The 25373-nt window shown below is 45.8% G+C and overlaps 2 long non-coding RNA genes across 2 annotated transcripts in view; one reads left to right on the top strand and one right to left on the bottom strand.

Moving 5' to 3' along the window:
• Positions 1-2632: 2632 nt before the first annotated feature.
• The window catches only part of LOC308458412, a 42569-nt gene continuing 19828 nt past the window's right edge, over positions 2633-25373 (bottom strand). The window contains exon 3 of the long non-coding RNA XR_013977377.1: positions 2633-4326. This is a non-coding gene — a long non-coding RNA (uncharacterized lncRNA). The remainder of the gene's footprint in view (positions 4327-25373) is intronic.
• LOC308458581 lies at positions 23563-25053 on the top strand. Its single transcript, XR_013977580.1, has 2 exons — positions 23563-23725; positions 24408-25053. It is a non-coding gene; the product is annotated as an uncharacterized lncRNA (long non-coding RNA).

Below are 25373 nucleotides of genomic sequence, written 5' to 3'. Positions count from 1 at the left end.
CCAAGCCCATCCCGCGGCAGCAGCGCCTCCGCCTCCGCCGCCGCCTCCGCCCCGCCCGCAGCACCCGGGCGGCCGCCAGAGCGAGCCCACTCTGTTTACCTTCTCGCGCTGCCACTCAGAAGGCCTTTTGGCAGGGGAGGCGGGACCGCCAGCCCGCGCCGCGGCCAATCCCGGCCTCCGCTCGCCAAGCCTCGTGCTGCTCCGGAGACGCGCACACCCCGCTTAAAAGGGCGACGCGCGCCGCTCTCGCCCGCGCCGGCGTGGGGGGCGGGGCGGGGCTCTCCCTCCCCCCGGCTCGCCCCCCCCCCCCGCGGCGCCGCGCCGCGCCCGCTTCGGCCCCGTTTCCCTCCCGGGGCAGCTCTCCCCCGTCCTGCCCCGCGCCCTGCGCAAGAGCTCCGAAGTTTGCACTTTCGGCAGAGATGGGGTTAACTGGCCCGCCCGAAGTCCTTCTAGTCCCAGCAACCAGCGGGCCAATCGAAAGTGATGGGGTTGATGTCACTCGCCGTGGCTCCGCCAATCAAAAATCCAAGCCGAGCAGTTCTCACTTGTAAACTAGAGAGGTGGGAGCAAAGGCAAACTTCAGAGAGTAGCTTTGGCGGGGAGTGGGGGGGGGGATTATGTAAGCACGAGCAAGAGCCTGTTCCTGGCGTTCCCACAGATGGTGTGTGGAATGAGTATTTTATTAGATTACGTGGTAGGCCTTCAAGTCTCTGGTTAAAAACAAAATCTACCTTACTCCCAAGGTATTTGCTCAGGGCATCCTTGTGGAAATAGGTGCTCCCTGCCTTCATGAAGTCACTGCACAAAACCACTTCGAAAATGATGCAACAGGTAGGGAAAGAACCAGTTCATGCCTAGTGGACAATTAATATTTCTTCTTTACATAGGTCTACCCACAGTCATTGCCTGGGCAAGATACCTCACGGAACTGTGGGAGTAGGCCACACAATTGCACAGGAATACACTGCCAAAGCCAATAACATCTTCTGTGAGGACATCCATAAAATCTTCCCAAGGTGAAGGCCCTGCCTCCAAGGCAATGGCATTCATGAATGAAACAATGTAGCACCACTGATATATGTGCCATGAGAACCATTTTAAGACCTTCCCCATGCTTTATTATTGATTTTCTTCCCTTTCTTCCATCATGGAACTCTAGGTATCTTGCATGTGGTTTGTAGGCAGTCTCCCATTAAGGTGATGATCACATCCAGACCTGCTTAGCTTCTGCAAACTTACCATTCAGGGAACCCACCTAGGTGCATTCTTGTGTCATTGGATGTGCATAATGGGTTGTGAAATGGTGGTGATAAAATGTGCGTGTCATACACAGCAACAAGAAGTCCTTTTTTCTTGAATGGACAAGTCTTCTAGATACAGATAAGTAGCATGTGCCCAAAGTTGCAAAAGTAACTCAAACGTAGTGGATGAAAATGTTGATCAAATTAAGTTGTGGGATTTCTGGTAACAAATGGCCTAAAGTCATTCATCTAAAGATGGGATGAATTGAGGTGGCCACATTTCCTCCTGGAATCCATTTATAAAACTGTCAACAGCAACAAGGGATATATGATGGAATCAGAATTGGCTTAAAAAGTCATCTAGTCCAAGTTCTTCTCAGTGCAGAATTGGCAATGCAGGAGCAGAATCAGTGACATGTGGCCTTTTAGCCTCTTCTTAAACATCTCCAGTGGGATAAGAACCTACCACCTCCTGAGGCAGTCTGTTCTCATGTCAAACAGCCGGGGCTATTAGAGGTTTCTCTTATGCTTAACTGAAATCTGCTTCCTTTTAACTTTCACGCATTGGTTCTATTCCTGCCTGCTGGAGCAAGAGGGAACATGTCTGCTCCATCTACTCCATAAAGGTCCTTCAGATATTTGAAAACCACCACCATGTCGCCTCTTAATATTCTCTTTTCCAGGCTAAACACATACAGCTCTTTCAATCATTCTTTAAAGGACTTGGTTTCCAAAATCCCTCACCAACCTGATCATCCTCTTTGTTCACACTCCATTTCTTAATGTCCTTCTTAATGTGGTGTCCAGAACTAGACAGTGTACTTTAGACATGGTCTGAACTGTGCAGATCCTATTACAACCCTGTGATTTGGGCACTATGTTTCTGTTACTGTAGCATCACATCACACTGCTGGCTCTTGTTCAGCCTGTGATCTTCTAAGACACTTACATTATTTTCGCTAGTACTGCTGCCAAGCCAGGTCTCCCCCATCTTTTCTTTTCTTTTCTTTTTTGTATCATTGATTCTTTGTACCTAAATGCAAACCTTTGCATTTATCGCTGTTAAATTTTGTCTTGTTGTATTGACAATTCCTAGACAGAGATCCTTAGTTCTATTATGGAACTAAAGTTCCCAGAGTTCCAGACAATCATGTCAAAACATTTTAAAATGAGTAATTTGATTATGTAATGCATTCAGTTGTTCATTATAATAACCATTGTCAAGTCCTAGTAACATTTCCAAACTGGCTAGTGAAGCAGGTAGATTTTCTAGCCCAATGAGCGGATTCACTCCGCTGACTGCTCCCAATTAAATATAGTGGACCTACCTCACAGTACACCAATTACATTTCTACAATTTACCTTAGTGATTCAGAGTCTTAGGCAGAAGCTGAACAAACAAACAAGAAGAGTTTTATTTACAGAGAGAAGTTTGTGAAACAAAGTTGGGCCAGGCAATTCGTTCTTTCAAGTAAAAGGTAACTTATCACTTAAACTAAAAACAAGGATGTCGCAGGCTTAAACACAGTAGTATGTGCACATCTTTTCTTAAACTTCAGTTGCTAAAAATCAGTTGTTACACTTCAGGTAGATGCTCAGGTTTCCAGAATAGGTGGTAAAATGCTTAACTCAGTTTCTTGTTCCTTTACTTAGTTATGAGAGGTGTTAGTTAAATACTTTTGATACTGCACAGCTTCCTTCACAGATTAGCAATTTGGTTCCCGAGTGAGGGCCACTTTTCCTCGGTTCCCCTCTCTCTTAACAATCTCACTCTTGAGGTATCCCAGTTAGTATAACAGACCCAGAGGGTCCCCACAGCCCTTGTTATTGGTTTGAGGGTCGTCTTTTCCCAGGAGATCTCTGGCCTCCTGACTGGAAGGAGACCCAAGAATAAGAGTGTCTTCCCACAGTTTCTTCCTCTCCTGCCTCAGACTCAACCCTCCAGTTTAAATCCTTTTTTACTTTCCCAAGACCCTCAACTGGGTCTTCCTATATAAGCTGAGAGGCTCTTTTCTCTGGCTTTAGATGTTCTCCTCAGAATGGATGTTCCACTCAAAACAGAACCAGTTCTCCCTCAGACAAACCTCTCCTGATCCCTATCTCTCAACCTGAGCCCTATGTCTCATCTCAAATCAAGCCCTATCTAAGTCTGTCCCTCAGAAATGGCTTCTTTTACTTTCCCTCCGAAAGTGCTGGCTCCGCCTCCCTCTGACTGGCTGTCTTGGGAGCAAATCAGAGAGAGGCTCCAGCCCTCTGGTGGAATTCTGAGGGACTGCATCTCCAGACACTGGTCTGGCTTTGCTGTCACAGGTGCTTATTAGCTAATCAGTTAACTAATGGACGGGTGCTCCCATTGTGGCAAAGTCTCTTGTGTAGACACTGAGCACAACCAACAGCTTTTGCTTGAGATGAAGTTCAAGTCATGAAAGGACTTTGAGATGGCTACTTGCGTCCCTGACCAGAATGAAGAAAACAAACCGTAAGCTGCCTCTAGTGGAGGGACAAAAAAGAGGACTATAGTGACCTTAGGGTAAAGGAGTGACAAACAGATCAGCATTCAGGTCAGAGTGCCATTCTTGAATAAAGGCAGGGACACTGTGAGAGTAAATGGGAGGGAAGGGAAATGAACATTCCTTATTCTTATAGAATATAAGCAAGTTCCAGATAAATGTGAACCAAGAGAGAGTTAACAGCTTCCCCCTTCATTCATTTAGATGTACAGAGCAACCTATACCTGAGGTTAGTACAGATGCATTTCCTGTTTTATGTATCTTCCCAGCAACCTTTACAGATGGGGTAGTGGAGCCTGAAATACAATGGACTTGCCCCGTGAATTCACAGGCCCATCTCACAGTGCCTCTCTGACAGTTTGACTTCTTCTTAGTCTTTCAGCAAATATGTTGGGGTTCAGTGAGATAAGAAGGCAATGTGATGTAACGCAAACATTCATTTTCTTCCTGCTTCCTTTACCTTGCACAAAGGATAGAAGAAACTCCTGGACTTTTCAATTCTTGCATCTGTGGTGCTAGGAGCAAAACCTCCTGACTTTTCCATCCCTGTACGCTCTTCTATAGGCTTCAAGAATCTGTAGTTTCAGGAAACAAAGCAAGCAAGCAAGCAAACAATAAATACTAGTTACAAAGAAACTCTGTCCAGATCTCATTGGCCACACAAAATGAAGAGGAAGAAGAAGGAAAGAAGAAAGATATAAGGGAAGACAATCAAAGATAAAAGATATAAGGGAATGTAATCGGGTATATATAAAATAAAAAGGTTTACAGGATTTCTTCAGTGCTGAAAGAAATCCATTCAACCAGTTCTCAGTGGCAAGTATGCTTTGCATCAGAAGGAGTAGGAGGAGGAAGTAAAAGTAAAGGAAAATGTAAATAAAAGTTAGTTACAGACTCCTAAATTGAATAGGAAAAGGATTCATTATTCAATAACAAAAGAGTAACAAAGAAGTAAAGATATATTTCTAAACAGAGAGCATAAGTTGAGCCAATTATTTTAAAAAACAGAAGGGCTGAAATGAGACATGGATAAACTAACATGTCAAGAATTAGAAAAATCCAAATGACATAAAATTAAAGAATGAACTAAAGAATATATGGGTGAGATCCAGTGTTGCACCAGTGTATGAAGCAGGTCCTCTCCTTCTTCTTCCCCTCTGGCCCCCATCAGCTCTTTAGTGTCCCCCCCAACTCTCCAGAGCATATGACCTGGAAGGGGGACTGAAGAGGGAAGGAGAGAAGGGGAAGTCCTGTTGTGCAAGCAGAATGCCATAATTGAATATCATCCAATGGAGAATTGGTTAATGTAAAATTATCTAGGATGAGTGTTGCTTGCCCTATTGCTCAAGACTGTTAAGCCCACTTTCAAGATAAGTTCCAAAGGAGAGTGACTGTGAGAGTATTGTCTTATTTAGGAGATTAAGACATAATATATCCAACAGTTTGGAACTGAAACTAATGTATAAATATTAAATATTGTGTATCAAAGTATTACAGTGCAAATCTATGCATGGCTACTCAGAAGTAACTCCCATTGGATTCAGTGGGACTAACTTCTAGGTAAATGGCATTGGATTGCAGCCTTTATGACACCTTATGATAGCTATGTAGGATGTACTAAACTGAATCCTGAGAACTTATCAGAAGTGATATGATCCTTATCTATTCAGACTGAAAAGTTTGAAAAATTAAATGAACTGTTCTCCTGGTTGATTTTGCTTTCATTACTTATTCAACAAGGGCTGAATCATAAAATAAAAGCAGAATATCTAAAATGTGTTTTTATTTTCTGACAACAGGCTTTTGAAATATTGGATAAAACTGATGTTGAACTGAAATTTCCTTTCATAGTGGATGGTGAAATTTTAATAATCTGATATATTTATGTTCTGAAATTTCACACAGTTTTAACACTGATATTTCAGCAATGCTAAAGAATATGTAAAAACCACATTATCACAAGGGGCTTCTATGGTGTTCTGAGTGTGTGCAAGATCTTTCAGTCTGAACCTTCAGTGACAGTTCAAGATGCTTATTGGTGAAGAGGCATCAAGTTCTTGGTGGGCAGATACGACTACTCCGGCTAGATTTAGCCAGCGACAAGGAAAAGTGTTAAAAAAATTCTAAGTATCAAGAGCTTTGCTACTTTCGGGCCTAGGTTTTTTTTCTTGCTTGACCTTTAAATCATTTAGCTATAACTGCATGTATACTTTGCACTGTATTTATTATTAATCAGAAAAAAGACAGCTTTCTGTTTCAAATGCTTTCTAGGATCCATTGGCTTTAGTGTGATGGAAGGTAGTCTAGGTTTCAGAGCATTCAAAATAGGTCAGAGGAATCTGAGTTCAGAATGCATCCAATTGTGTTTAAATAGCAATGTAGTAAGTGCCTTAGTAATACAGACAGCTCATAGTTTCAGCTAAGAAAATCACATTAAAAATATATATTACAGAACATGTTCCAGCTAACAAAGTTACACCCTGTAGGAAAGAGCACAATTTTAAAATAAAAGCTGTCATAATAAACTTGGACCTTGCTCTGGTAGTTTCTACTCTGACTAAAGGATATTTCCATATTTCACTTCATCAACTCAACATGGGGAGTTTCTAGGCTGATTGTGTGGCCTTTGGAAAGAGCTGGTCTCCATCAGGCTATGTACACATGACATCTTATTCTAGAATCAATGGAGACCGAGTGCTTGTTTTTTTGTTTGTGGTCCTCATGGAGTCTAGAACTATTGCATATTTTTGTGCTTTGTTGTTTAGTTGATTAGTCATGTCCAACTCCTCGTGACCCTGTGGACCAGAGCACGCCAGGCACTCCTGTCTTCCAATGCCTCCCGGAGTTTCATCAAATTCATGTTGGTTGCTTCTATAACACTGTCCAACCATCTCGTCTTCTGTCATTCCCTTCTCCTTGTGCCCTCAATCTTACCCAACATCAGAGGTTTTCTTTCCAGAGAGTCTTCTCTTCTCATGAGGTAGCCAAAGTATTTGAGCCTCAGCTTCACGATCTTTCCTTCCAGTGAGCACTCAGGGCTGATTTGCTTCAGAATGGAGAGGTTTGATCTTTTTGCAGTCCATGGGACTCTCAAGAGTCTCCTCCAGCACCATAATTCAAAAGCATCAATTTTCCGGCGGTCAGCCTTCTTTGTGGTCCAGCTCTCACTTCCATACATCACTACTGGGGAAATCATAGCTTTCAGTATATGGATTTTTTCGACAAGGCTTTTTGATATGCTATCTAGCTTTATCATCGCTTTTCTCCCAAGATGCAGGCGTTTTTTAAATTTTGTGACTGCTGTCACCATCTGCCGTGATCACGGAGCCAAAGAAGGTAAAATCTGTCACTACTTCCATTTCTTCCCCTTCTATTTGCCAGGAGGTGATGGGCCCAGTGGCCTGATCTTCGTTTTTTTGATGTTGAGCTTCAGACCATATTTTGCGCTCTCCTCTTTCACCCTCATTAAGAGGTTCTTTAATTCCTCACTTTCTACCATCAAGGTTGTGTCATCTGCATATCTGAGGTTGTTGATATTTCTTCCGGCACTCTTAATTCTAGCTTGGGATTCATCCAGTCCAGCCTTTCGCATGATGAATTCTGCATATAAGTTGAATAAGCAGGGAGACAATATACAGCCTTGTCATACTCCTTTCCCAATTTTGAACCAATCAGTTGTTCCATACCCAGCTAACTGTTGCTTCTTGTCTCATATAGAGATTTATCAGGAGACAGATGAGGTGATCAAGCACTCCCATTTCTTTAAGAACTTGCCATAGTTTGCTGTGGTCCATGCAGTCAAAGGCTTCTGCATAGTCAATGAAGCAGAAGTACAGTGGTACCTCTGGTTGCAAATGGGATTCGTTCCGGAGCCCCGTTCGCAACATGAGCAGAACGCAACCTGCATCTGTGCGTGCGCAGGTCACGATTTGCCGCTTCTGCGCATGCGCGTGACATCATTTTGTGCGTCTGCACATGCACGAGCAGCGAAACCCGGAAGTAACCCTTTCCGGTACCTCTGGGTCGCCGCGGGACATATCCCGAAAGAACGTAACATGAAGCGGACATAACAAGAGGTATGACTGTAAATGTTTTTCTGGAACATCCAGCGCATGTTTGCAATTTGGTCTCTGGTTCCTCTGCCCGTTTGAAATCCAGCTTGTACTTCTGGGAGTTCTCGGTCCACATACTGCTTTAGCCTGCCTTGTAGAAGTCTGAGCATAACCTTGCTAGCATGTGAAATGAACGCAATTGTGCGGTAGTTGGAGCACTCTTTGGCACTGCCCTTTTTTGGGATTGGGATGTAGACTGATCATCTCCAATCCTCTGGCCACTGCTGATTTTTTCCATATTTGCTGGCATATTGAGTGTAGCTACAATTTGTGTTACAAATGAGTTAATGTGGATGCAGCCTGAGAGAGCCTGAGGATTTAATATGGGCAGCTGAATTTTCTGAAGTGATCATTCACAGCTATCAGTACAGAGTTGGCCCAGACAGCTCCATTTCTTACACTACTGATATGTGAAAGGAGATATTGCAATGTAACAGACAAAACCCCAATACAATTTTAGGTTTAGAGCAACATTCTTTCCACACACAAGACCTGAGGTAAAAGTGCAGGGCTGGCTCAAGACATTTTGGCACCTGAGGCCATCCACAAAATGGCACCCCCCTCCCCACCTGAGCAGGGGTGAGAGTGAAGATCTACTATATGAACACTCCTGTGTTACCCTCCCACATACAAGTCCAAGGCCATCCTCTTCTCACATGGTAGGGCACCCAGCTGTCTGTCCACATATTAGTAAACATGTAATTGACAACCTAAAATAAATGTAAGTATAAAGTAAATAGAATAGTATTAGTACTAGGATGCTGAAAGAGAACTAAAACAAAAAGTGAAACAAGGTGCCCTGGTGCTTGGTAGGTAAAATAGTGAGGTTTATGTCTCAGATGCTATTTCACATTGAAGTATTAGCTCAATCTTACAGTATCCTCATGAATGAGCCTGTTATTCTCCTTTTAGAGTTGGGAATGTGAAGCCAAAGGCCAAGGCCAGTGACAAAGAGAGAGAGTTTGGCCATATTCAGCTATCAGTGTTGGCCCAACACTCAATGGCCCCCTGGGCAAGAACCATCCTTTGTGCACCCTCTTCTAATTTCAAATACCTTATTTTAATTATGCATACACCCCCCATTTAATGAGTTCTGTGATTTGCAGACATGATTTAAGGGAATAAATTTGCATGCTAGGATCATGCCATGTAAACTATTTATACTTGAAGTGATTAACCTTTAGCCCTACGGATTTTGTTGGACTCCAACTCCCATCCTGCCTGACCTTTGGCCATGCTAGCTGTGGCTGATGGAAGTTGGAGCCCTGCAGGTGGGATGGGTAGGGACAGATTCCCCAGGACTGGCCTGAGCCCTTTGTTTCTGCTTTTGGGTGGATAGTTGACTAAATAGCCTGTAGAGAGCAGACACGGTGCTCTCCAGAGGTTGATGCACTCCTGGTCCCATCAGCTTCAGCCAGCATGCCCAATAGTCAGGGATCATGCAAGTTATGGTCCAACAACATGTGGAGGGCAGCGCCTTGACTTTGTTTGATAGAGGATAGCAGGTGTCCCTGCAGACCCCTTGCTCAACATAGCAGGTGGTTCCTGGGGTCACCAGTATTATCCACTGAGTGGTGCTTATTCTAAAAAACCCTTTGACATATTCAACTTTGACGTGTTTACTAGCACAGGAGGACATACAGGAAACACATGAAGAATCGAGCAGCTTTCCCCTATCTGAAGGTCCTAGGAAGGGATATGAATAAAAAGTGGGTGAGGCCTTGGACATAATTATGGGAAGAACATTCCAAGGCGTTGGGTGGGTGGGCAAGAACCGAAGAATGTGAGATGAAGAGACAAAGAGGGAATTGATCCTGTTGTCTGTCTTGAGTGAGGCGAGGCATTATGAAGGGATGCAAGGCTCTTCAGAACTGCCCTAGTACAACTGCTTCTGCTAATGACACATTTTAGGAAATGTACTCTGTACAGGAAATCTGCAGAAAGCGGAGGCGGGGAGGGGCGGCGAAGCGGTGGGAGGGCTGAAACGGTGCTCTGCCTTACAGGAAGAACAATTCTCCACATCGAGGGATGTGAGCAAGTATTCGGCTGCTTGCACGTACAGTATAGGGAACTGGCTACGTGTACCACGTTTCTTACAACACGGAGTTGTTGAGGTCCTCGAACCGTCCCCGAGCCCCTCCACACAACTTTGTTTGCCGAAGTTCAGCAGCCTTCGCCTCTTTAACGCAGAGCGAATGGTGGTGGGGCCGCACCAAGCGACTGCACTGCAGGCTGCAGATGTACGTGCACCGAAGCCACGCGCTGCTCAGGCAAAAGTACAGACATCGCCCTTTTAAAGCCGTTCTGCAGGCAGCAGAAGGGAGGGGGAGGAGGAGGAGGAGAGTTCATCTGAGGACACAGTCCCAGTTCTCAGAAATCCCTTCGCTGCTGGAACATCGAGCTCCCTTTACTGCAGTTGAACAAACTGCCCTAGATTGGGGGCTGGTAAGCCCGCCCCCAGCTCGTGCAGGAAGCGCAGGGAGCCCGGACCCACGTGAGCCGCACTGAAATTAGCACCTCCACCTCGGAGACAGACAGGCAGGCAAGGGGGGGTGGAGGGGGGAGCAAGGGGGGGCTGCGTGACTTCTGGCCCCGGCCGTCATCAGCCTGCGTGTCAGTCGGAGGAAACGCCGGATCACCGCGTCCCTTTTTGCGCCCTGGGGCGCCGGGGAAGCTGCTGCAGACCTTCTTTTCGACCCCCCGCGGGGCTCCCTGTACTTTTTTATTTTTAAGGGCAAATGCAAGATCTGACAGCCTGGCACGTTTGCTCGGCACAAATGAAGTATTGCAATCAGGTGCCTCCCACACCCTCTCCGCCCCCCCCCCCAATATGACAGCTCCTAGGGAGAGCGGATGGCTTGCTTGCGAGGAAGAGGAGGCCGCTCCCCCCTCGCTTTCTCACGCGCGCAGCCACCTACTTGCGGGGGGGGGAGGGGGCTTCAGGATACGCCGCCCACGCGGGCTTAAGAGAGAGAGAGAAATAAATAAACCCGGGCTGGTACATATTTATAAATAGCACGATTAGACATAGCAGTACACGCTGGGGGGCACCACAGGGCCCTCCTCTTAAGAAAAGGCCGCCCCCCCCCGTAGCACGCATGTACGCAAATGACACATTCGCCGAGGTGGGGGCTGTTTTCGCTGCTGCTCCTGCCTGCAGCTTTTCCCTGTGAGTCAGAGGGATGCGCTTCCTGGGGCTGGTTTTTCGAACACTTTGTTCCATCCTCCTCCTCCCCGCCCCCCCCCCCCGCCCCGCATCAGAGACGCTGCCTCGCTTCAGTCACCAGATCCCCACGTTGGTCCCCCGCAGCCCCCTCTGGAGGTGACCTGACACGTGCCCCACGGGCACGACCCCCTTGCCGAGCCCCAGAAGCACCCAGAGAGAGCAGCGCGGGTCCCGCGGCCAAGCGGCGAGGAACGGGGCACACGCCCCCCCCCCCCCCCGCTTCTCTCGGCGCCTCGTCTTCCCTCCCTCCCTCCCTCCCTCCTCCGGCCCCGCCCCCTCGGCGCGACTCCGCCCCGCTTCACCTCGAATAACCCTCTGTTCCCTCCTTGGCCAGCCCCGCCCTTCGCCTCGCAGACTCCGCCGCGCGCGGCCCCCGCCCCTCCCTCTGCGCAGGCGCCCCCGCAGGGCCGCGCGAGGCGGAGGGAGGGAGGGAGCAGATGGGGCTCCTCCTCCTCGCCGCCCCCCCCCGGCCGGGCTCTGCCTCCCGCCTCCTTCCCGGGGGCTTGCGGGGATGGCGGAGGGAGGGAGGGAGGGAGATTCCTCCTGCCGGGCCGCGGAGGGACGGAGCAGCCCCAGAGCCCTTCTCGCGGCCAGGCGGGCCCGAGACGCGCTTCCAGGCGGCGCTGCGGAGCCGAGGAGGAGGAGGCGGCTTGGGGCTCGTTTACCTCCTCCAGGACGGGCGGGAGTTGAAATCTGGGCAGATGCGGAGGAATCGTGGGGGCCGGGAAGGGAAGGATGTGGGCGCCCCGTTTGCACGCTCCGTTCGGGCGGCCTGAGCACACATGCAGGCAGACGGGCGGGGGGCGGAGTGAGTGTTGTTTCTCAGCCAGACGTTTTTGGGGGCGGGGGGCGGGGAGAACGATCAAAAGGGATAGCACTTCTCCAAACAGAACAATATTGCAAAACCTTTCTTGAAAAACGTGATGTAAAAATCTTCCAACACCTCCTTAATTACAGTCCCTAAATGCTCTCCTCCTAAATGAGGAGATAATGCAACATTTTCAGAATTTGCTCCTTTCAGTGCCATCTGTGAGAACAGGCTAGCACATGCACATATCATATGGATTTGACAAATCTATAAAATAGCCACAAGGACATCCACAGAGTAACTTAGATGGAGTAATGGGGAAAAGTGGTCCTCTTACCTATTTGAAGCTTGAACTACAGGATGGAGATAATGGGAAGGCATGAGCTTCACACAGGACTGTTTGCAGCCCAGTTTCTTATACAGCCTGACTGGTTTCATAGGTCTCCAAATTTGCTTCTACCTCTTCAAAGTTTGACATGACAGTTCCTCAAACAATATGCCCAACTTCTGCTAAGTGTCAATAGTGCATTTCTGTGTTTTCTACAGGCCTCTCTTCTCTTTAGGAGATTATAGCTAGGGAGGTCATTGCTAAAAAGCTCTACAGCTGCACATTTCTACATCTCAAGAGTCTCATGTGTTAACAAGTGTGCAGGGCATATTTGCATTGACAGCAGAGCAGGGCTGCACTTTTAGCCTTGCCCCACCACCAGGTCTTCCAGCAATGACTGGATGGGATAGTGGTCTGCAGAGAAGTTCCAGCACATGGACACCTGCTCGTGTAGGAGCACCACACGACTCAGGTTGGGCAGGTGTCCTGATTGTGTGGAGCTCCCAGGCATGAGCAAGTGCTCCCTCACTGGAATGTCTCTGCAGACAACCATACGCAGCATTTGGTTGCACAAAGAAGACTCAGTGGCCAAGGTGGTGCTAAAAGCTCATTGGATGATCTTGGGTACGTCATTATTTCTTATTGTAATTTATTCAGGTGGTTGTGAGGAGGAAATGGAATAACCTTGTGTATGGCACCTTGACCAGTAGTGATGTATGGAAGTGAGAGCTGGACCATAAAGAAGGCTGATCGCCGAAGAATTGATGGTTTTGAATTATGGTGCTGGAGGAGACTCTTGAGAGTCCCATGGACTGCAAGAAGATCAACCCTCTCCATTCTGAAGGAAATCAGCCCTGAGTGCTCACTGGAAGGACATATCCTGAAGCTGAGGCTCCAAGACTTTGGCCACCTCATGAGAAGAGAAGACTCCCTGGAAAAGACCCTGATGTTGGGAAAGAGGGAGGGCGCAAGGAGAAGGGGACGGCAGAGGACGAGATGGTGGGACAGTGTTCTCAAAGCTACCAGCATGAGTTTGACCAAACTGCGGGAGGCAGTGGATGACAGAAGTGCCTGGCGTGCTCTGGTCCATGGGGTCACGAAGAGTCGGACATGACTAAACGACTAAACAACAACATGGCACCTTGAACTCCGCTGAGGGAAGAAGGAAAGGAATACAATGGTGAAAAGGAAGATAATCAGTAAGCAACAGTATCCTATCCTAACTCTGGAAACCATTATTCAGACATGATCACGAACACCATGCCATTGCATCTCTCATGCCACACCTCATATTTGCCTTAGAAGAGTTTGGATTTGATATCCCGCCTTTCACTCCCTTTAAGGAGTCTCAAAGCGGCTAACATTCTCCTTTCCCTCCCCCCCCCCCACAACAAACACTCTGTGAGGTGAGTGGGGCTGAGAGACTTCAAAGAAGTGTGACTGGCGCAAGGTCACCCAGCAGCTGCATGTGAAGGAGCGGAGACGCGAACCCGGTTCCCCAGATTACGAGACTACCGCTCTTAACCACTACACCACACTGGCTCTTACTTGGGATCTTGCAGAGTTTTGATGCTTTAATGCAGTTGCATGGTTGCTACTGTGGTGCAAGGTGGAAGCGAGTGCAAGACCACTTGCAGTGCAATTCTAGGCATGCCTGCTTGGTGGGGAACCTTTTAAAGCCTGAGGGGCACATTCCCTTCTGGAGTGCTGCATGTCAAAGGCAAAGTGGGAGGAGCAACTAAGGTGACTCTTACCTGTTTTTAGTAGGTGACATTCCATCTGCAAAAAATATGTATACACACACACTTCTTACCAGCCTCTAGTCAAGCAAGTAAGAGACATTCCACTGGGGCAAAAGCCCTCCAGGAAGCTGCCAAGCAGAGTCAGTGAAAGGTGCTGGGCGTGGGGAAGAGTCATGAGGGCTTGAGGATCACCTTTTGCCCTAGGGCTGAAGTTTACTACCCCAGATGTATAGGACTGCAGCCTGAGGCGGTATCCTATTCAGCTCACCCACTTTCACATTAGATAGGTTGGGGTTTTAAGAGCAGAGGACCATACGGCCCACTTCAGGTGAACCTAGCTTGACTGAGCAATGAGATGTGAAGGATCACTCTTCCCTTCACAGCTGTCAGTTGGTTTAAGATCCTGGTTTATGCAAACCATAGATTCCCAATTTTGACAAAAGGGGAAACTCTGTTTAATCAGAGACTTCCTGGTTTATTCCTAGTTCATGTAAAGGGCCTACCTGTAAAGTTCATGTAAAGGCTTGCGAAATCAAGAGATGAACTGTAACACCAACAGTTAACAGGGAGATCTACTCTTTACAAGGAGCTGCAAATGACACATCTGGATTTTATACGGTACTACTGGCTTATCAACTCTGTTGCGTCTTATCCTTTTAAAATATTTTTATTAATTAGCTCTTCTAACTGAGTGCTGGCACAAAATCCTGTTTTTGTGCAAATCACCTGTAAATGAAATGTGTGGTCTATTACTCAGTCAACAGTGAAATGGCAGAGCTTAATCTATTCTTGTCTGCTTATTTGGATTCTGGAACCTCATTGCAGTCTAGCAGTCTTAATTAGGTCAGCATTGCATGCCTTTTATTTGACTCCCCTCCCCCCCCCAACCTCTCCCCAAAACACTTCACAAATGCAGCTCCATTTCTACGTTGTATTGCGATGAGGATACTTTTACTGTTTATAAACTGTAGCAAATATCATAAATAATTGTCAGGAAGTGAACTCAATTTACTGTTCTCACCATCTGAGGAAGGTCACCTTAAGGTTTGCAGTCTCTTCCAGACAGTCTTGGAGAAAAGTGATCATTTAGATCCATTTTAATCCAGTTATGGAATGGAAACAGGATTGGTTGGTGCCCTAGTGGATGGTTTGGGCTGGGGAGAGGGAGAGGGCACCTTTTTAGCTCTCCTGGACCTCTCGGGAGCCTGCATATGGCACACAACTCCTTGTTCCAGCTCCGTGTTTTCCTTTGCTTGGCATATCCCATGGCAAAGATGATGAGTACCATCTGTGATCGGAATCTAAGACTTATCCTAACAACAACAACAATTTTATTATTTATACCCCGCGCATCTGGCACATTTATTCCCCAGCCACTTTGTGCGGCTCCCAGCAGAATAGTAAAAACAGGATAAAACAATAAATTAAAAAAACTTCCCTAAACAGGGCTGCCTTCAGATGTCTTCTAAAAGTCAGATAGTTGTTTATTTCCTTGACTTCTGATGGGAGTGTGTTCCACAGGGCAGGCGCCACTACCGAGAAGGTCCTCTGCCTGGTTTCCTGCAGCTTTGCTTCTCACAGGGAGGGAACCACCAGAAGGCCCTCGGCGCTGGACCTCGGTGTCCGGGCAGAACAATGGGGGTGGAGACGCTCCTCCAGGTATACAGAGCCGAGGCTGTTGAGGGCTTTAAAGGTCAGCACCAACTCTTTGAATTGTGCTCGGAAACACACCTGTTGCTCTGCACAGGTCCAGGCACAGGTCCATGCTTTGCAGTGCCATGTCCCATCTTTCCCTGTAAAAACTCTCTCTTTAAAGCTGAAGCGCAAGAAATGGCAATTCAGCTTTTCCACAGATTTGTGTTTGCTCCAATTATACCACTCCCACCCCCTTTCTGCATGCAGAAGCTGCTGAGAGTGGCTGTTAAATTTTACTCCACCAGGCCTGAGGGCAGCAGGCTAGCTCTGGAGGCACAGGCTAGGGCACACAGCTGCGGGTCCTCCTACAGAAGGAAAAAGCCAGAGACTTCCGGGTTGGCGCCTCTGGCAATGGCGGATTTCCTCCGATCGGGAGGAACCCGCTCCGTGAAAAACAGGGTCTGAACCGCCACGGCGAGGCAGAGACCCATTAAAAACCACAGGCAGGAGAAGCCTGTGGACGTGGGATTCGGCTGGCACCTTTGCGCCTCCCCTACTCGTGGGGAAACCCTGTTTTGGGGATCCGGAGCGACGTGGGGTGAGTGGCGCGGTGCTTTGAATCGACTGCTTCTTTCACGGAGTGAAGCTGCATTGCTGTTGCCGGAGAGCGCTGACTTTTTCCTGTGGACAATTGGATTTTAAACAACTACTCGGGAGTAAAACGGAAATTTGGATTTTTAAATACTTCAATTTGGCACTGAAACGGGAAGGTTATAAACAGGAAGTCTGCCTCCCGTTTTTGTAAATAGACTGAAGCAAAGACGTTACAAGTAAAGCCTTTGAAAGCTTTTGGCAAAGGATCAAATTTCCACCGGTTTAAAGTTACAAAACCCCCTTAGGAAGCAGGAGAAGAGGGGGAAATTTTGGATCTAGTGAGCCTGCAGGAGAGAGTGAAAAAATCAAATTACCACTGCTCTGAACCTGGGAACGGGCTGCCAGACGACATTTGGAGAGAGTGCTTTTGACAGAACGGATTTGACAGCTAGCTAAACAAGAGTAAGATACTGTTTCCATTGTCCCTTTCTGTGTTTAAAAAAAAAAGAGGAAAAGTAACTGAAATTTTATCTTTAATGCTTGAGTTGTGCCTGAAAGAACTGATACAAGTGGAGACTGTTTCCCGCTAGAGGGAGCTTTTGAAACTGTTACAGGACTGTAACTGGGGGATTTCCAGCTGCAGATAAGGATTCTGAGAACCAGAGAGCGACCTTGGACCATTTAAAAATGTTGACAGGAGAGGCCATTGTGACTGTTTTATGTAAGATAAGCTGTTCGCTGGGACAGCTTCACAAGAAGATGGATGATATGACTCTCAAAGTTGATAATTTGGAACAGAAAGTGACCAACTTGAGTCAAAAAACGAACACTAACACAGAAATAATTCAGGACTTGGTACAGGAACCCATTTTGGCAGGACAAATGGTGGAGGAGAAGGAGAATGCAGCTGTTGTTCAACATAAAATAATACAAGTGAGATCTGTGGATTTACAGAAGCAAATTGGAGATTATAAGTTGAGGCCTTCTATGATTGAATCCAGGAAAAGCCAGACTCCGAGGAATGGATCCCGGTTTGGATTAAAGAAGGAAAGTTGGAAAGAGCCCTCTATGCAGGGATTAACTGACTTTTGGGACATGGACTCGGGCCTGGAGGACATTGAAGTTTTGGGGGCCTTTGGAATTGGAGGAATTTTGAAATATACCCGGAAATACTTTATGGACTGTAGTTTTAACTATGGAAACTCAGCTGATTTGTTCAGAAGGAAGAAAAGGATTGACAGGTTGGAACTTCCCCGAGATTGGCTCTTTAGCATTAAAGAAAATGAAGAAGACCTGCAGAAGGGACTTGGAAAAGAGTTAAGAGCCTCGGACATAAGATCACTAGGTTGATGGACTTTATGGAATTGACGGAAAGGACTGGCAGAATCCGAAACCTGGGAGAAGAGATGGTGGAAGAAGATTGGGAAAGTTTAAAGTTTTTATATAGACTTATGGTAAAACTAATGAGTGATAGAAAAATGGTGGAATGATTTTTTATTTTTTATGGGCTTAACAGAAATGTTATAAGGAGTTAAGCACATATAAGTAATTTAGTTTTAATGGAAAATAAGGTTAAAATAATACGCTATTTACAATATCACAGAAAATGGAGAAAGATGGAAAGGATTTGCTGAAACAATTAATAGAAGCGGAACACAAAAAGGGAGGTGTGAGGAGGTCGAGGAAACAAGGGAACGAAAGATAGAGTATGGAAAAGAGAGGATGTATGTTTTTAAATTGTTTTTGTTTTGGGGAGTGGGGTTTGTTTAGTTTAGCTTAATGTGTCTAGTTTTGAGTTTAGGTTGTGTTTTGTATTGTTTATATATTGTATTGTATTGTGTGTTTTTTTCTCTCTGTTTTTTTTTGTTTTTTCTTCTGTTTTTTCTCTTTTGCTTTTTTTCCTCTCTTTTTGTAATCTATAAAAGTAATAAATATTATTTAAAAAAAAAACAGAAGGAAAGAGCCAGGGGGCTCAGCAGGAACAACCATATAGCTGCCCCTGCTCCCCACTGCCAGCATTTGTCAACTGAAGTAGTCACCAAATTCTGCCTCGGGGGGGGGGTGAGAAGAGTATAGGGCATCAACTATCTTATGCACCTTGCAGTTCCAGCTGCTTTGTTGTTGAATTATGTTTAATCCAATGACTGCTGCAGCACATTGTTGCTGGCTTTTAATTCCAAAATGCTACTTGTTGAAATTCAGGATATATGTGGAAAAGTCCATCCAGTCCCCTCAGCATAAATGCAAAGAACTATTGTCCTGTGAACTTTAGACCTTCTCGGATAATCCATCACCCTAGTAATCACTTGCTCCTATGCCAGTAGCTGGAAACAGAGCAGAGGCAGTGGCAAGTTTCAGAGCTTGGATATTTCAACAGTTGTATTTGTATCTGTGAGCTGATATTCCTGGCAATGACTTTGTTTCTTCACTTAGTACAAGCTGTGGTATGGAACCAGAAAAATGCCAACTGTTGATTTATCAAAAGAAGCAATATTTTAATATTAGCTCATTGAATCACCCCCTTTCAATAAAAAAATCATTTTGACAGATCAAGTAACTTAGCCCCATAACTGTGCATAGCCATGGGCTGCAAAGGTGATGTAGCTGCAGCAGCTATGGGTAGAAAGCATGTGGGATAAGTCTGTCCTGCAATGTTACTAGTAGATTGGATTTCCATGTCACTACTGTGTACAAGGGCAATTGACATGATCGCCCCCTCTGGTGCTGTGGAATCCATTTTGGTCCTTGGTATAATGAGGAGCTGTGATTGATGAAACAGATTGGGCAGGGGTTGGAGTGTAAGTGGTGTAAATCTCTCTCGGGAGCTGGCTGAGCACATGTTCCAGCTCATAAATGGGCCTACTATGTAGCAGTGAGGGAAGAAAAGAGATCCTCCTTCATTGCCCCTATGGCATCCTTGGGAAACTGTCTGGCAGAGTTGTTTCATGTGGTCTGGAGGTTGGTTGTTCCTGTCCAGCAAGGTGGACCTCTGGAGCACGTGGTGACCAACTGTAACTGGATGACAGTTGAGGTGCTGCAAGTGTGACAGGGCCAACTGAGATGTCCAATGCAATGTCGAGCTCCGTGTTGTGGGATCAGTTTCAGTCAATGCAGCCTGATGATGTGGACAGCATACCTGCTCACTCTGGCTTATTAAAGCTAGCTGGTGTGGGGTGATTGAATGGGTCAGAGGTGTGGTAAGCAGATACTTGCATGATGGAGTCTACTGTCTTTAAAGAGGTGGTGGTGCGTCCACTTCTAAAAAACCCACTCTAGCCCCAGTGTAATAACTATAGACTGGTCACCAACACCCCTTGCTTTGCAAAGTTGGTGGTGGCACTGAATTACGGTGGTTCCATCTGTATCTTCAGACTCGTGTCCAGAGAGTAGCACTGGGTGAGTGTTCCTTTTTTTGTTTTTTTAATGATATTTATTGAAAATTTAAAATTACAGAAAGAGAGAGGAAAAAGCAAGAAAAAAGAAAAGGAAAAAAGGTATACAAAAAAAGAGATTAAACAATATAGGTCAATAAAAACAAAGGTCAAAAAAACACACACAAAAAAACAAAAACAAAACACCCAATACATCAGAATAAAAAAAACAAAAATAAACAAAAAATTTAAAAGCAAATCCAATATTCCCAAATCTTTATCTTTCATTAACTCGTTTCATCGACTTCCTCACACCTCCCTTTTTTGTATTCTAGTTATTAATAATCTCAGCAAATCCTTTCCATCTTTCACAATATTCTGTCATTAAATTACCTTAATCTATGAACTCAGGCTTGCTAGAGAGGTTAAAAGCAACAAAAAAGGCTTTTATGGGTATGTTCGTAGCAAAAGGAAGAACAAAGAAACAGTGGGGTCACTCAGAGGAGAAGAAGGTGAAATGCAAACAGGGGACACAGAAAGGGCTGAACTCCTCAATGCCTTCTTTGCCTCAGTCTTCTCTGATAAAGAAAACAATGCCCGACCTGAAGAATTTGGAGCAAATGATTCAGCAGAGGAAACACAGCCCAGAATAACTAAGGAGATAGTACAAGAATACTTGGCTAGTTTAGATGTATTCAAGTCTCCAGGGCCAGATGAACTGCATCCAAGAGTATTAAAAGAACTGGCAGATGTGATCTCAGAACCACTGGCAGTCATCTTTGAGAATTCCTGGAGAACAGGCGAAGTCCCGGCAGACTGGAGGAGGGCAAATGTTGTCCCTATTTTCAAAAAGGGGAAAAGAGAGGACCCAAATAATTACCGCCCAGTCAGTCTGACATCAATACCAGGGAAGATTCTGGAGCAGATCATTAAGCAAACAGTCTGTGAGCACCTAGAAAGGAATGCTGTGATCACCAATAGTCAGCATGGATTTCTGAAAAATAAGTCATGTCAGACTAACCTGATCTCGTTTTTTGACAGAATTACAAGCCTGGTAGATGAAGGGAACGCAGTGGATGTAGCCTACCTTGATTTCAGCAAGGCATTTGACAAGGTGCCCCATGATATTCTTGTAAAGAAGCTGGTAAAATGCGGTCTTGACTATGCTACCACTCAGTGGATTTGTAACTGGCTGACTGACCGAACCCAAAGGGTGCTCATCAATGGTTCCTCTTCATCCTGGAGAAGAGTGACTAGTGGGGTGCCACAGGGTTCTGTCTTGGGCCCGGTCTTATTCAACATCTTTATCAACGACTTGGATGATGGACTCAAGGGCATCCTGATCAAATTTGCAGATGACACCAAACTGGGAGGGTTGGCTAACACCCCAGAGGACAGGATCACACTTCAAAACGACCTTGACAGATTAGAGAACTGGGCCAAAAGAAACAAGATGAATTTTAACAGGGAGAAATGTAAAGTATTGCACTTGGGCAAAAAAAATGAGAGGCACAAATACAAGATGGGGGACACCTGGCTTGAGAGCAGTACATGTGAAAAGGATCTAGGAGTCTTGGTTGACCACAAACTTGCATGAGCCAACAGTGTGACGCGGCAGCTAAAAAAGCCAATGCAATTCTGGGCTGCATCAATAGGAGTATAGCATCTAGATCAAGGGAAGTAATAGTGCCACTGTATTCTGCTCTGGTCAGACCTCACCTGGAGTACTGTGTCCAGTTCTGGGCACCACAGTTCAAGAAGACACTGACAAACTGGAACGTGTCCAGAGGAGGGCAACCAAAATGGTCAAAGGCCTGGAAACGATGCCTTATGGGGAACGGCTAAGGGAGCTGAGCATGTTTAGCCTGGAGAAGAGGAGGTTAAGGGGTGATATGATAGCCATGTTCAAATATATAAAAGGATGTCCCATAGAGGAGGGAGAAAGGTTGTTTTCTGCTGCTCCAGAGAAGCGGACACGGAGCAATGGATCCAAACTACAAGAAAGAAGATTCCACCTAAACATTAGGAAGAACTTCCTGACAGTAAGAGCTGTTCGACAGTGGAATTTGCTGCCAAGGAGTGTGGTGGAGTCTCCTTCTTTGGAGGTCTTTAAGCAGAGGCTTGACAACCATATGTCAGGAGTGCTCTGATGGTGTTTCCTGCTTGGCAGGGGGTTGGACTCGATGGCCCTTGTGGTCTCTTCCAACTCTATGATTCTATGATTCTATTTTAACCTTATCTTACCATAAAAAACCCTAAAGCTTAAAACTTAAATCTTATTTATACCTAATTCTTTTTCACAAAACATATTTATACATAATTCTTTTTAACATTTCTACTAAAGCCAAATAGTTTCATTCCAACATTTTTCTAGTACTCATTAATTTTACAATGATTTTCTAAATTAATTTTTTAAAACTTTCTTCCAATCTTCATCCGTCGTCTCTTCTTCCTGGTCTCGGGTTTTGTCAGTCCTTTCTGTTCCATCCATTTAGTCCATCAACCTGGTGACCTTTTATCCGAGGCTCTTAAGTCTTTTCCATGTCCCTTCTGCAGGTCTTCTTCATGTTTATACCTGCACTTTACTTTATCTTCTGCTGATCTTATTCTTAATTTCCTTCCTTTCTCTCGGGGAGACTCCAACTTGACAATATCTTTATCCCTTCTCAACAAGTCAGCCCATTCTCCATAGTCAGCACTGACATCCAAAAGATATTTGAAGGCATGTTTCAAAGTCCCTCCAAGGTTAAGGGCCCCCACAACTCCAAACTCCCCCTGACCCAAAACCAAATCCGAGAAGTCAAAACATCCCTGCATAGGGGGGTCTATCCAACTTCCCATCTCCAAACCAAACAGTACTCCATCTCTCCAAATCTGACTTTCTCCAGGTTCAGTCGTCAGAAACAACAACCTATGTTCCTGCAAGGCCGCAGCTCTCTCCACTTCCACCAGCAACAACCTCCTCCTCCATCTTCCTCACAACTTGCCCTGCCAAGGCACATTCCTGGACCAATTCCTGAGTGGTTTTTATATGAGTATTCACTGTTTGTCCAAATTTGCCAACTGCAACAGTCATCAAATCCATCTTCTCATCTACTGTTCCAGTAAAGCACTTGTCTTGGAAAAAGCAAGCACTAAAGCTTCTTCTGGGCACATTCTTGTTCAAGGTCAATGTCTGGTCTCACGAGCTTAATCTCTAGAACTGTAGAAATCCCCAGATCGACTCCAGCAACAGTTTCACAAGCTCCCTCTAGAGGAAACAATTTCTGTTTGTATCCGTCTTTTTTTTAAAAAAGCAGATCCTGCAACAAAATTTCTTCAGATATTTTGTTCCTTTTAAGTGCAAAAGGGAACATTGGAATCAAAATGTTTCTCTTTTTTAACTATCTGTCAAAAAAAAGAATGTTTTATCCACAGTCAATGAACTTCCCCAAAACGTCTGTCTCTGACACCCCGCTCCCAGGTTCAAGACGATGGAAATTTATCTTTCTTTACTCTCTCTTCTGCAGGTTTAAATAGTCTAAGATTTTCCCCCTCTTCTCCTGCTCCCAAGGGGGGTTTAGTAATTTTAACTGATGGAAATTTAGTCCTTTACAAACGACTTTCCAGACTCTAGCTTGCAATGTCTTTGCTTCAATCTATTTACAAAAGCGGAAGGTGGACTTCCTGTTTAGACCTTCCCGCTTCAGTGCCAAATTAAGAAGTTTCATAGTCCGATTTTCCGTTCTACTCACGGGCAGTTGTTTAAAATCCAATTGTTCACAGGAAAAAGTCAGCGCTCTCCAGCAACAGCAATGCGGCTTCACTCTGTGAAAAGAGCAGTCGATTCGAAGCACCGCGCCATTCACCCCACGTCGCTACAGATCCCCGAAACCAGGTTTCCCTGCGAGTAGGGGAGGCGCAGAAGGTGCCAGCCGAATCCCACGTCCACAGGCTTCTCCCGCCTCTGGTTTTTGGTGGGTCTCCGCCTCGCCGTGGCGGTCCAGACCCTAATTCTCACGAAGCGGATTCCTCCCGATCAGAGGAAATCCGCCATTGCCGAAGGCGCTAACCCGGAAGTCGATTGGCTGGGTGAGTGTTCCTCAGCCCCCTGGCACTTTTGCTATGGGGTTCCACATCATCCTGTTTTCTCCCCAGTGCTGTTAAATATGTAAAAAGGTATAGGACCCCTGGATGTTTAAGTCCAAGGCGACTATGGGGTTGCTGCGCTCAGCTCACTTTTCAAGCTGAGGAAGCTGGCATTTGTCCACAGACAGCTTTCCAGGACATGTGGCCAGTAGAACTAAACCGCTTTTGGCACAATGGAACACCATGATGGAAGCCAGAGTGCACGGAAAAACCATTTACCTTCCCACCACAGCGGTATCTGTTTATCTACTTGCACTGGCGTGCTTTCGCACTGCTAGGTTGGCAGGAGCTGGGACAGAGTAGCGGTAGCTCACCCTGTCGCATGGATTCGAACTGCCAACCTTCTGATTCGCAAGCCCAAGAGGCTCAGTGGTTTAGACCACAGCACCACCCATGTTCCTATAATGTGCATATGAAGCCAGTGGGAGTGCTCCTTTAGAGTTTTGGATCAAGATGTCATCGGTACACTGATTATACATAGCTCTTCCGCTCCATGAGTCAGAAGAGGCTGTGTGAAACACATATTAAAAAGTACACATATTAAAAAGTGAAATGAGAATACCGTATTTTTCGCTCTGTAGGGCGCACCGGACCATAGGGCGTACCTAGATTTTAGGGGGGGGGGAATAAAGAAAAGGCTTGTGGATAGCTGTCTGAAGCCCGGGGTGCACAGCGGGAGTTGGCGCTGCGCTCCCCGGGCTTCGGGCTGCAGGGTGCTATCCACAAGCCTTCGGAGCGTGGCGGGAGTGCCCGCCGCGCTCCGAAGGCTTGCGGATAGCTTCCTGAAGCCTGCATTCGCTCCATAGGACGCACACACATTTCCCCTTCATTTTTGGAGGGGAAAAAGTGCGTCCTATAGAGCGAAAAATACGGTAAACCTTTGAAATTAGTACTGTGTTCCTGTGTTCACAATTTGGATTTCAGAACAAGAAGCTAGTAGTACTTGGGCAATAAGGATTTAGGGGAACACCATGTATTCTAGCAAAACAATGGGTGCTACTTTAAAACGACTAAGAAATTTATTGTGGCATAACCTTCATGGTCTAGTCAACTTCTGTGGATTTTGGGTGCTATGAAAAGGTAGAAAATTGTGAGTTATTTTATTTATTGTTGTTGTGTTTTTCTGCCAGGGAGGGGGAGAGGTTCTTGTGGGATGTTCAGACCCAGGTGCCAAAATAACTTGGCTGGCCTTGGAACCTTTACACCATGACTTGATCGGTGGGTGGGTGGTTGCTGGATGCCATTTGGTGCTCTGCCTCAGGCAACGAAATGTCTTGGGCCAGCCCTGCATATGTGTAATGCTTTATGCAATGCCACAACAATACTTGGAATAAATCATCTTTTGCAAGCAGAATAAATTGTTTTAGTGTTGCTAGAATTTAGAACCTGGAAAATTTGTGTGTGTGGGGGGGTAGTATAAATCAAAGTGTCTCTGTGAAGTCAGTTCTCATGTATTGTAGACTTGCAGTTTTTGCCATGTGTGTTGGTTCTGAAAGCTGGCAGCCCCCTGACAAATTCCTTTAGCTTTACACCTACGAAGGAAACACAGAAACCAAGACTGAGGTTGAGTAAATATTGGGGCATGGTGGGGAGAGAGACTAACCAAGGTGGTTTACAAAAGAACATATTCATTATGGGGACGGTCCATTCAAAGGAAAGCAATTCTAAGTGCCACTGA

Source organism: Podarcis pityusensis, assembly GCF_964106645.2.
Source record: "Podarcis pityusensis genome assembly, chromosome: 11".
Classification (NCBI taxonomy): Eukaryota; Metazoa; Chordata; class Lepidosauria; order Squamata; family Lacertidae; genus Podarcis; species Podarcis pityusensis.
Note: the sequence above shows the minus strand (reverse complement) of the source record. Positions and strands in the feature narration are given on the sequence as shown.